Source organism: Coregonus lavaretus (genome assembly GCF_964263955.1).
Source record: "Coregonus lavaretus genome assembly, contig: HAP1_SCAFFOLD_695, whole genome shotgun sequence".
Taxonomy (NCBI): domain Eukaryota; kingdom Metazoa; phylum Chordata; class Actinopteri; order Salmoniformes; family Salmonidae; genus Coregonus; species Coregonus lavaretus.
Genome location: NW_028160859.1, coordinates 183,426 through 194,300, shown reverse-complemented (window position 1 = coordinate 194,300; position 10,875 = coordinate 183,426). Strand labels below are relative to the sequence as shown.

General features: G+C 46.4%; 1 long non-coding RNA gene across 1 annotated transcript; it reads left to right on the top strand.

The window, feature by feature from the left end:
- The first annotated feature begins 3,252 nt into the window (after positions 1-3,252).
- On the top strand, positions 3,253-4,357 carry LOC311121384. Its single transcript, XR_014612270.1, has 2 exons — positions 3,253-3,484; positions 4,019-4,357. It is a non-coding gene; the product is annotated as an uncharacterized lncRNA (long non-coding RNA).
- Positions 4,358-10,875: the final 6,518 nt, after the last annotated feature.

Below are 10,875 nucleotides of genomic sequence, written 5' to 3'. Positions count from 1 at the left end.
TCAGAGACCTGGCCGTGTGGTGCCAGGATAACAACCTCTCCCTCAACGTGACCAAGACAAAGGAGATGATTGTGGACTACAGGAAAAAAAAGAGGACTGAGCACGCCCCCATCCTCATCGACGGGGCTGTAGTGGAACAGGTTGAGAGCTTCAAGTTCCTTAGTGTCCACATCACCAACGAACTATCATGGTCCAAACACACCAAGACAGTCGTGAAGAGGGCACGACAAAGCCTATTCCCCTTCAGGAGACTGAAAAGATTTGGCATGGGTCCTCAGATCCTCAAAAAATTCTACAGCTGCACCATCGAGAGCATCCTGACTGGTTGCATCACCGCCTGGTATGGTAACTGCTTGGCCTCCGACCGCAAGGCACTACAGAGGGTAGTGCGTACGGCCCAGTACATCACTGGGGCCAAGCTTCCTGCCATCCAGGACCTCTATACCAGGTGGTGTCAGAGGAAGGCCCTCAAAATTGTCAAAGACTCCAGCCACCCTAGTCATAGACTGTTCTCTCTGCTACCGCACGGCAAGCGGTACCGGAGTGCCAAGTCTAGGTCCAAAAGACTTCTCAACAGCTTCTACCCCCAAGCCATAAGACTCCTGAACAGCTAATCATGGCTACCCGGACTATTTGCACTGCCCCCCCCCCACCCCATCCTTTTACACTGCTGCTACTCTGTTAATTATTTATGCATAGTTACTTTAACTCTACCCACATGTACATATTACTTCAACTACCTCAACTAGCCGGTGCCCCCGCACATTGACTCTGCACCGGTACCCCCCTGTATATATAGCCTCCCTACTGTTATTTTATTTTACTTCTGCTCTTTTTTTCTCAACAATTTTTTTGTTGTTGTTTTATTTTTACTTTTTTGTTAAAAATAAATGCACTGTTGGTTAAGGGCTGTAAGTAAGCATTTCACTGTAATGTCTGCACCTGTTGTATTCGGCGCATGTGGCCAATAACATTTGATTTGATTTGATTTGATTTGACCTCGGTCACTCGGTCGCGTCATTGCCATTGTTATCAACGTTCCACAGACGCCGCAGCCACATTGGCGTCCAAAAGTAGAACAGGGGCTAATGACTTTGAACGGGAGCTAATGACTGTTTTGCCCAGTGATGTAGTCGAGTCACTAAACCTCCAGTCCGAATCGAGTCCTAAGTACCCTGGCTCAAGTTCGAGTCCAAGTCCGAGTCACCAATGGTCGAGTCACGAGTCGAGTCACGAGTCCCTATGGCTGAAGTCCGAGTCCCAGTGCTCAAGTCCTGGTCCAAGTGCCCAAGTCTGAGTCAATGGGTCCACATTAGCTCAAAATAAAGTTATTCACCTAGTCAGATATAGTGTAGTTGCAAGAGGAATTGAATCAATAAATTGTTTGCTATCCCCTTTCCATTCTTTCTGTGCCACCAAATGTTTGCATATAGGCTACTGGTAATGTTACAAAGGCCACGTTCAGTTGCAAAATGTTCTCAAACATTGCTGATAGAAATTCCATGAATAGAGCCAACGTTATTCCTTATTCAACATGTCAGAGAGGCATGTTTGTTCTACCTAGCATATTTCTATCTGAACGTTCCAAAACGTTGCATCCTGCTGAATGCACCCCAGGTTGTTAGCCATAGAAATAAAAAAATGTAGCACTAGTGTTATGGGTCACATCATTTGAACTAAGGGTTAGAATCAAGCCATTTTCTCTGAGAAAAAGAGGGAGACTTGACTAGGTTGGCTACAACCTGGCTATGAAATGCATTGGGGAAAGTGGGAGGGAGACTACAAATTCAAAGACAGCCTACTTTTTATACTCAGGGGAGAGAAAAACAGAGCTAGACTGTTGTTTTACTATTACACTCAATGCTGCTATTGTTTTTTATATCTTCAAGCAGCTTGTGTTTCTTATCCAGGCAATGGGTAGTTCACTACTGTAGAAGGCTGGTGGTGACTGGTCAGCTACAGGGAAGCAAGAGAGTTGCATGCGCAAAGGGTAGCTAACTAGAAGGCTGGTGGTGACTGGTTAGCTACAGGGAAGCAAGAGAGTCGCCTGTGCAATGAGTACAATCGGAGGTGGAGCTGGAGCGGTGCCTTTCTGCCCACACTCATCTCTTGCTCCCCGCAGCTCACCAGCTGATGTAGGCTGTATGTGACGGGTGTGGCGAGTCCTTCCACTGCTGAACACAACTGCGCTGCACATTTGTACTGCTAATATTATTTGTGCTTGTCACTGAAAAGCTCTCAATCTCTCCTCTCTCCAAAAACTCATGTCCAGTCCATTTACTAGTCAGATTTTAGTCACAAGCATGCGAATATTCAAAAATCCGCATTAAGAAAATATGCACATTTCCCACCAGTGGTGTGTTTCCACGCAACGGAGCTGTTGCTGATAAAACATCAGTGTGTGATGACATAGTGCACACAAAATGTACCTTTTCGCTTAAGTTTTCATGTACTGAATACAAAAAAAAAGTATATGTGTTTCCCATTGCATTTTCAACTCGATGATGAATAGCAAATGTGCCTACTCTGGTCTTGGCACGTGCGCTCTAGCCAACAGCTCGCAGATACAGTACGGGTAGGCTGTGCTGGGAGCCTAGTCTACATGATGAAATTATTGTGGATAAGAGCGAGAATATTTTTATTTGTCAATCCGCAAAGACAAGCATCGATCATCATTCATATCACCAGAATAACACCCTCGATATTTATTGGAATGGAGCATTAATATCACCATGCACTTAAACCACCCTGTGAAGTTCATCATAACTTATTTCACCGATAGCCTAATAAACTGCATGGTTTCCCGAGTCGACACACCATATCAAACCAATTAATTTTAGCCACAGAAAAATATCCCACTATGTTGAATGAACAAATTACAGTATCTGTCGGCATTTATACAATTGTACCGAAACTACCTGTTTCCATCACAGCTGTCATTATTTTGTTTTTATATAGGGTATGACTTTACTCATAAAAACTGTGGATGGAAACGTGGTTAGTGAGATAATTTTGTCTCTTCTTTTTTTAGTCAACTGAAATTTAGAAATCATTTTAGTTTAGTTATGTTTTTTTATGGGTCTATTATTTAGTCAGTTATAGTCTCCTCAATTGCCACTGGAAAATAGGTGTTTGACGAATATCTGAGTCACTATTTTTGTTGACGAAATTAACACCGCATCTCTGCATTTCTGCAATATTGTGAAAAAGCATAACAATTAGACAGTCCCCATTGCCTAGATATTTCCATATCCTCCTGAGACCCCGCCCATTGACTTATGTCCACTGTTGTGGACATTTGAGTTTCATCCCTCTTCTTGGAATATTTTGTGCAAGTCTCTTAATTCCTGCTGTACTGTACAGAGGACATCCTGGGCTTTTCAGTGATATGTCATTTGATTGGCTGGGAGGCCGGGAACCGCCTCTATCTTTCCTTTCAAAATGGACGGCAAAGGAACAAGCACATTTTATGGAAAGATGAGAGGTAAGTCAAATATTGTTTGTCTAGGGTTTTGTTACTATGATAATCATATATTTTCTTGTTCATGAAGGTGTTAGGAATCATATAATTAGTTCTGATAGCAACTAAATTATGTATCTTTTGAAAGATTTGCCATTTTATGAATGTCAATTATAGTGGACATCAGGACTATCTTCATGTAAATAATGACTCCACATTGTCGTAGGAAACAGAACTGAAGCAGAAAGAATTCTTTACCGAATAGTCGAGGGAGATTCAGATTTGGAGTTGTCAGATGATGAGAGAGAAGAGGATAAGTTTCAACCAGTGATACAAAACGGTGATGAAGAAGAGGAAGACAATGCAGAAGGCTCAGTTGAAGGGACAGATGCAGACACAGACACAGATACAGACAGGGATGAACAGGAAACTCGTCGCCCTCTGTGGGCCAGGAGTAACATGTATGTTTGATGCAGTTCCACAATTTTAAATTCAGCTGCATTGAGTATTTAAACTGTTATTACTTATCATTTATTATTCTTTTTTCCTTCATATCAGATTTGCACCTGTGTTACCTGGGCTTCCTGTGTGTCAAGATGACCCTACAACACGTGCAGACTGGAGTCCAATTGAATACTTTTCACAGTACATTGACAACAAGGTCTTTGAAGATTTGGCAACATACACAAATCAAAGAGAGCTGCAAATCAAAGGAGTGTGCATGAACACCACGCCACAAGAAATAAAAATCTTCTTGGGCATTTCAGTCCACATGGCCTGCCTTGGCTATCCCAGAATTAAAATGTTTTGGCCCAACAAAACTAAAGTGCCAGTCATAAGTAGCAAAATGACTAGGGATAGATTCTTCAGGATAAGAAATTCCCTCAAGATTGTCAATGACCTGGCTGTAACAGAGGAAACAAAGAAGGCAGATATTCTTTGGAAAGTCAGGCCAATACTCGATCGTGTGCGCCAAGGCTGTCTCAGCCTTGCAAAGCCAGAAAGGGTCTGCATTGATGAGCAAATCATCCCATTCACAGGCCGTTGTCCAGTCAGGCAATATGTTCCCGGCAAGCCAAACCCTACTGGCCTAAAGGTCTTTGTCCTTGCATCCCCAAATGGTCTGATGCTTGATTTTGAAGTCTACCAAGGGAAGAATACCTTTACAGTCCAAAGGTTAGGAGTTGGAGCTGCAGCAGTTCTACGCATGGTTGAATCTGTTCCAACAGGAAGCCACATATTCTTTGACAGGTACTTCACAACCATAGATCTATTGGATGCATTGCTGGCAAAGGGCCTTCCTGCAACTGGAACTATAATGAAGAACCGTGTCCCAAAGCTGTGCCAGCTGCCAGTAGACAAACAGTTGAAAAAAGAGGGGAGAGGAACATCAGTGTCAGTGGCCAGAAAGAGTCCTGAGCTGGCCATCACAAAATGGTTCGACAACAAACCAGTGCTCATGGCATCCACTGTACATGGGAAAGACCCAGAAGACATCTGTACCAGATGGTCCCAGAAAGAAAAGCACCTGGTCCAGGTTAAAAGACCAGCAGTAATTAAGCAGTATAATGATAACATGGGTGGCGTAGGTCTTTGTGATCGCATGCTTAGCTTCTATCGTATGTCAAGCAGGACCAAGAAGTGGACATCGCGCGTGATCAGTCACTTCTTTGATGTTGCCATCACCAACTCCTGGATACAATACCAGTCTGACAGCAAAGCTCTGCACAGACCATCCAAGAACACACATCAGTACCTGGACTTCAAACTACTCCTAGCTGAGGAGCTGTTGGAGAGTCCGGAACTGGAAAACAGCTGTGAAGAGAGTGAGGATGAGTATGAGCCACCATCTAAAATGAGGATCCCACAACCAGAGCCATCTGTGCGCAGACTAGGAGCCATGCACATGCCTGAGATGATGGATACCAAGCATGCAGAAAGAAGCAGAAATAAGGGCTGCAAGAGCAAGACGTACATGAGATGTACCAAATGCAAGATGTTCCTCTGCATTACCAAAAAGAGAAATTGCTTCCAGGACTTTCACCACTAACAAAGAAAATACTAAGAACAAAATGAAGAGTGAAGGAAAAAGCTAGATTGGATTCAGTTTGACAGAAGGAAAAAATCCAAAATAAATCTGTTACACATTAGTTATATGTTCATTGTTTAAATAACACTGAAAGGATTCAAGGGGACCAATCAAAGGATATGGACATAACAAAGTGTTAAGCTTTAATAGTAAAGCTATCCTTGCGAAATGTAAGGAAAAGGATTCAAGAATGATTAATGTGTATTGTATAATCAAAATGTCTCTATTCTTGGATAATAATCAATCTACAGCCCAAAATGTATGTATTCTTAGTTCATAAAAACTCTGTAATCTGTAAGAACTCTGTAAAAATTTGTATCTACCAAATGTGTCTCTTTTCGTACTCAAATGATCCTGTTGTCCACTACAGTGGACATGCTGTAAAATAAAAAATTAAAATTAAAATTAAAATGTGGAAATTGTAGGATGCTTTTTTTAACCCTAAACAGTTATTGAATCACAAAAAATATGATTAGGAAAAACAATATTTTCCTTGGTTCTCAGGAATATATTGTACATGGTATGACACTAGTGGAGGCTCCTCAGAGGAGGATCATCCTCCCCAGTGAATTTTCCGAAAAATAAAAACAGTGAAACATAAAAAAAGTTATCATTTTTAGATAAACTATACTAAATGTATTCACTTCACCAAATAATTGATTAAAACACACTGTTTTGCAAAGGTTTACAGTAGCCTCAACAGCACTCTGTAGGGTAGTACCATGGTGTAGCCGGAGGACAGCTAGTTTCCGTCCTCCTCTGGGTACATTGACTTCAATACAAAACCTAGAAAGCTTGTGGTTCTCACCCCCTTCCATAGACTTTCACAGTAATTATGACAACTTCCGGAGGACCTCCTCTAACCTATTAGAGCTCTTGCAGCATGAACTGACATACTGTCCACCCAATCAAAGGATCAGAGAATGAATCTAGTACTGAAAGCATAAGCTATAGCTATCTAGCGGTGGATTACATGGTGCAGTAGTTGACTCAAAGAGAAAGACAATAGTTGAACAGTTTTGAAAAAATGTATTTATTTTATAAGGAAGGAGAAGCGAGAGAGAGAGAGATAGCTATATTTCGTAGTATTCTTTTTCCACTTTCACTTACTTAGCTAGCAAATGCAGCTAGCTAGTTTAGCCTACTCAAAAACCCAAGTTAAACAGAAAGGGATGCTATGTTAGCTAGCTGGCTATGGCTATCCAACACTGGAACTCTTCCAAGTCAAGGTAAGCTTTTGGTTTTATTAATTTATTGCACCTGGGCCCGCCAGTGTAACTGCTAAACTGCTTATTGACTGTGGTGCATGATTGTAGCAGGTTTACTAATGTGTTAGTTCTAGTAGCTATGTTGACTATGACGTTAGCTAATACGGTGACAACGATGTAGGCTGTGTGTAGAGGTTAGCGGTTATGATATGAAGGTTTGGCATGTAACGTTTTTTTTGCCTTGTCGCAGAAAGCTGATGTGTTGTGCACTGAAGTCCACAAGCAAAAGGAAAAGGTGAGAGGAGGAGAGCGCGTAGATGCGAGAAGGAATTATACAACGGTCAAAGGGATCATGCTGTTTGTATGTGGTTGATATGAAAGGGAACTGTGTTTGCGTGTGATCAGGGGTGTATTCCTTCCGCCGATTCTGTTGAAAACTATTTCTTAAAACGGAAGCAAACGGAACGAAACAGGGATAAACATACACTACATTACCAAAAGTATGTGGACATCTGCTCGTCGAACATCTCATTCCAAAATCGTGGGCATTAATATGGAGTTGGTCCCCCGTTTGCTGCTATAACAGCCTCTTCTCTTCTGGGAAGGCTTTCCACTAGATGTTGGAACATTGCTGCGGGGATTTGCTTCCATTCGGCCACAAAAGGATTAGTGAGGTCGGGCACTGATGTTGGGCAATTAGGCCTGGCTTGCAGGTGTTCGATGGGGTTGAGGTCAGGGCTCTGTGCAGGCCAGTCAAGTTCTTCCTCACCGATCTCGACAAACCATTTCTGTATGGGCCTCGCTTTGTGCACAGGGGCATTGTCATGCTGAAACAGTAAAGGGCCTTCCCTAAACTTTTGCCACAAAGTTGGAAGCACAGAATCGTCTAGAATGTCATTGTATGCTGTAGCCTTAAGATTTCCCTTCACTGGAACTAAGGGGCCTAGCCCGAACCATGAAAAACAGCCACAGACCATTATTCCTCCTCCACAAAACTTTACAGTTGGCACTATGCATTGGGGCAGGTAACGTTCTCCTGGCATCCGTTCTCCTGGCATGGTGAAGCATGATTCATCATTCCAGAGAACGCGTTTCCACTGCTCCAGAGTCCAATGGCAGCGAGCTTTACACCACTCCAGCGGACGCTTGGCATTGCGCATGGTGATCTAAGGCTTGTGTGCGGCTGCTCGGCCATGGAAACCCATTTCATGAAGCTGACGACGAACAGTTCAATTGCTGACGCATTATGCTCTTCAGCACTCGGCGGTCCCGTTCTGTGAGTTTGTATGGCCTACCACCTCGCAGCTGAGCCATTGTTGGTCGTATACTTTCTACTTCACAACAGCACTTACAGTTGACCGGGGCAGCTCTAGCAGGGCAGAAATTTGACGAACTGACTTGTTGGAAAGGTGGCATCTGTCAGATGAACCGATGTGGATGTGGTGGAGGAGTCAGGCGCAGGACACAGAGGCTTCGTCCAACAGACTTTACTAGTCAAAAGTGCAAAAATACAATACACGGCCTCGAAACAAACAGAGGCGAGTGAATACGTAAACCATGCGTAAACACTAAACAAACAAACAGAGCGTCAACACGCAGCTCCGAAATACAGGCAGACAACAACACACAATCTAACCTATACAAAACAGGGAACTTATAGGACACGTAATCAGAACACAAACAGACACAGGTGTACAAGACAGACCAAAGCAATCACACCACGAAACATTCAACGGTGGCAGCTAGTACTCCGGGGACGGCGAACGTCGAAGCCTGCCCGAACCAGGAGGAGGAGCAGTCTCGGCCGAAACCGTGACAGTACCCCCCCCCTTGACGCGCGGCTCCAGCTGTGCGCCGACCCCGGCCTCGGGGACGGCCAGGAGGACGCGGACCCGGGCGCGTGGGATGCCCACGGTGGAACTCAGTCAGGAGGGATGGATCTAGGATGTCCCTCCTAGGCACCCAGCACCGTTCCTCCGGACCGTACCCCTCCCACTCCACGAGATACTGGAGACCACTCATCCGGCGCCTCGAGTCCAAGATGGTCCGGACCCTGTACGCCGGGGCCCCCTCGATGTCCAAAGGGGGCGGAGGGGTCTCTCCTATCTCATCTTCTTGGAGTGGGCCAGCTACCACCGGCCTGAGAAGAGACACATGGAACGAGGGGTTAATATTCTTGTACTCAATAGGCAGTTGTAACCTGTAACACACCTCGTTCAATCTTCTCAGGACTTTAAAGGGCCCCACAAACCGCCGACCCAGCTTCCGGCAGGGCAGGCGGAGGGGCAGGTTTCGAGTCGAGAGCCAGACTCGATCTCCCGGTGCGTACACCGGTCCCTCACTGCGGTGGCGATCGGCGCTCGCCTTTTGTTGACGGATGGCCCGCTGCAGATGGACATGGGCAGCGTCCCACGTCTCCTCCGAGCGCCGAATCCACTCGTCCACCGCAGGGGCCTCGATCTGGCTCTCGTGCCACGGTGCCAGGACCGGCTGATACCCTAAAACACACTGGAAAGGTGTTAAATTGGTGGAGGAGTGGCGGAGAGAGTTCTGGGCCATCTCTGCCCAGGGGATATACCTAGACCACTCCTCCGGCCGGTCCCGGCAATAGGACCTCAGAAACCTACCCACATCCTGGTTGACTCGTTCAACCTGCCCATTGCTCTCTGGGTGGTACCCCGAGGTAAGGCTCACCGAGACCCCCAAGCATTCCATGAACGCCCCCCAGACTCTGGAGGTGAACTGGGGACCTCGGTCAGACACAATATCCTCGGGGACCCCATAGTGCCGGAACACGTGGGTAAATAGGGCCTCGGCGGTCTGTAGGGCAGTAGGGAGACCCGGCATTGGGAGGAGACGACAGGCCTTGGAGAACCGATCCACAACAACCAAAATGGTGGTATTCCCCTGGGAAGGGGGTAGGTCGGTTACAAAATCCACCGAGAGGTGGGACCATGGTCGTTGTGGAACGGGCAGGGGATGTAACTTACCCCTGGGCAAATGTCTAGGCGCCTTACACTGGGCGCACACTGAGCAGGAGGAGACATAAACCCTCACATCCTTAGCTAACGTTGGCCACCAGTATTTCACGCTAAGGCAGTGCACTGTCCGGCCAATACCTGGATGTCCAGAGGAGGGTGATGTATGAGCCCAATAAATAAGACGATCACGAACCTCGAGCGGAACGTACGTCCGCCCCACAGGACACTCGGGGGGAGTAGGGTCGGTACGCAGTGCCCGCTCGATTTCCGCATCGACCTCCCATACCACCGGAGCCACCAGACAAGACTCCGGCAGTATGGAAGTAGGCTCAATGGCCCTCTCCTCTGTGTCATACCGCCGGGACAGGGCGTCTGCCTTACCGTTCTGGGACCCTGGGATGTATGTGATCTTAAAAACAAACCGGGTCAGGAACATGTTCCACCTAGCCTGACGAGGGTTCAATCTCCTAGCTGCCCGGATGTACTCCAGATTACGGTGATCAGTCAGAATGAGGAAAGGGTGTTGAGCCCCCTCAAGCCAATGCCTCCACACCTTTAGGGCCTGGACTACAGCTAACAGCTCCCTGTCCCCAACGTCATAATTGCGCTCCGCCGAGCTGAGCTTCTTGGAGTAGAACGCACAGGGGCGGAGCTTAGGTGGCGTGCCGGACCGTTGTGACAGGACTGCCCCAATACCGGTCTCAGACGCGTCTACCTCTACTTGGAATGGTAAAGAGGGATCCGGATGCGCCAGCACCGGGGCCGAGGTGAACAGGTTCTTCAGTTTGACAAATGCCCTGTCCGCCTCAGCTGACCACTGCAAACGAACCGGACCCCCTTTAGCAGGGACGTAATGGGAGCTGCAACCTGTCCAAAGCCCCGGATAAACCTCCGGTAGTAATTAGCAAAACCCAAGAACTGCTGCACCTCTTTTACAGTGGTTGGAGTTTGCCAATTACGCACGGCCGACACACGGTCTACCTCTATCTCCACACCAGACGTGGACAACCGATAACCCAAAAAGGAGACGGACTCCTGGAAGAACAGGCATTTCTCTGCCTTGACATACAAGTCATGCTCCAACAGTCTTCTCAACACTCGGCGCACCAGGGCTACATGCTCGGCTCGTGTAGAAGA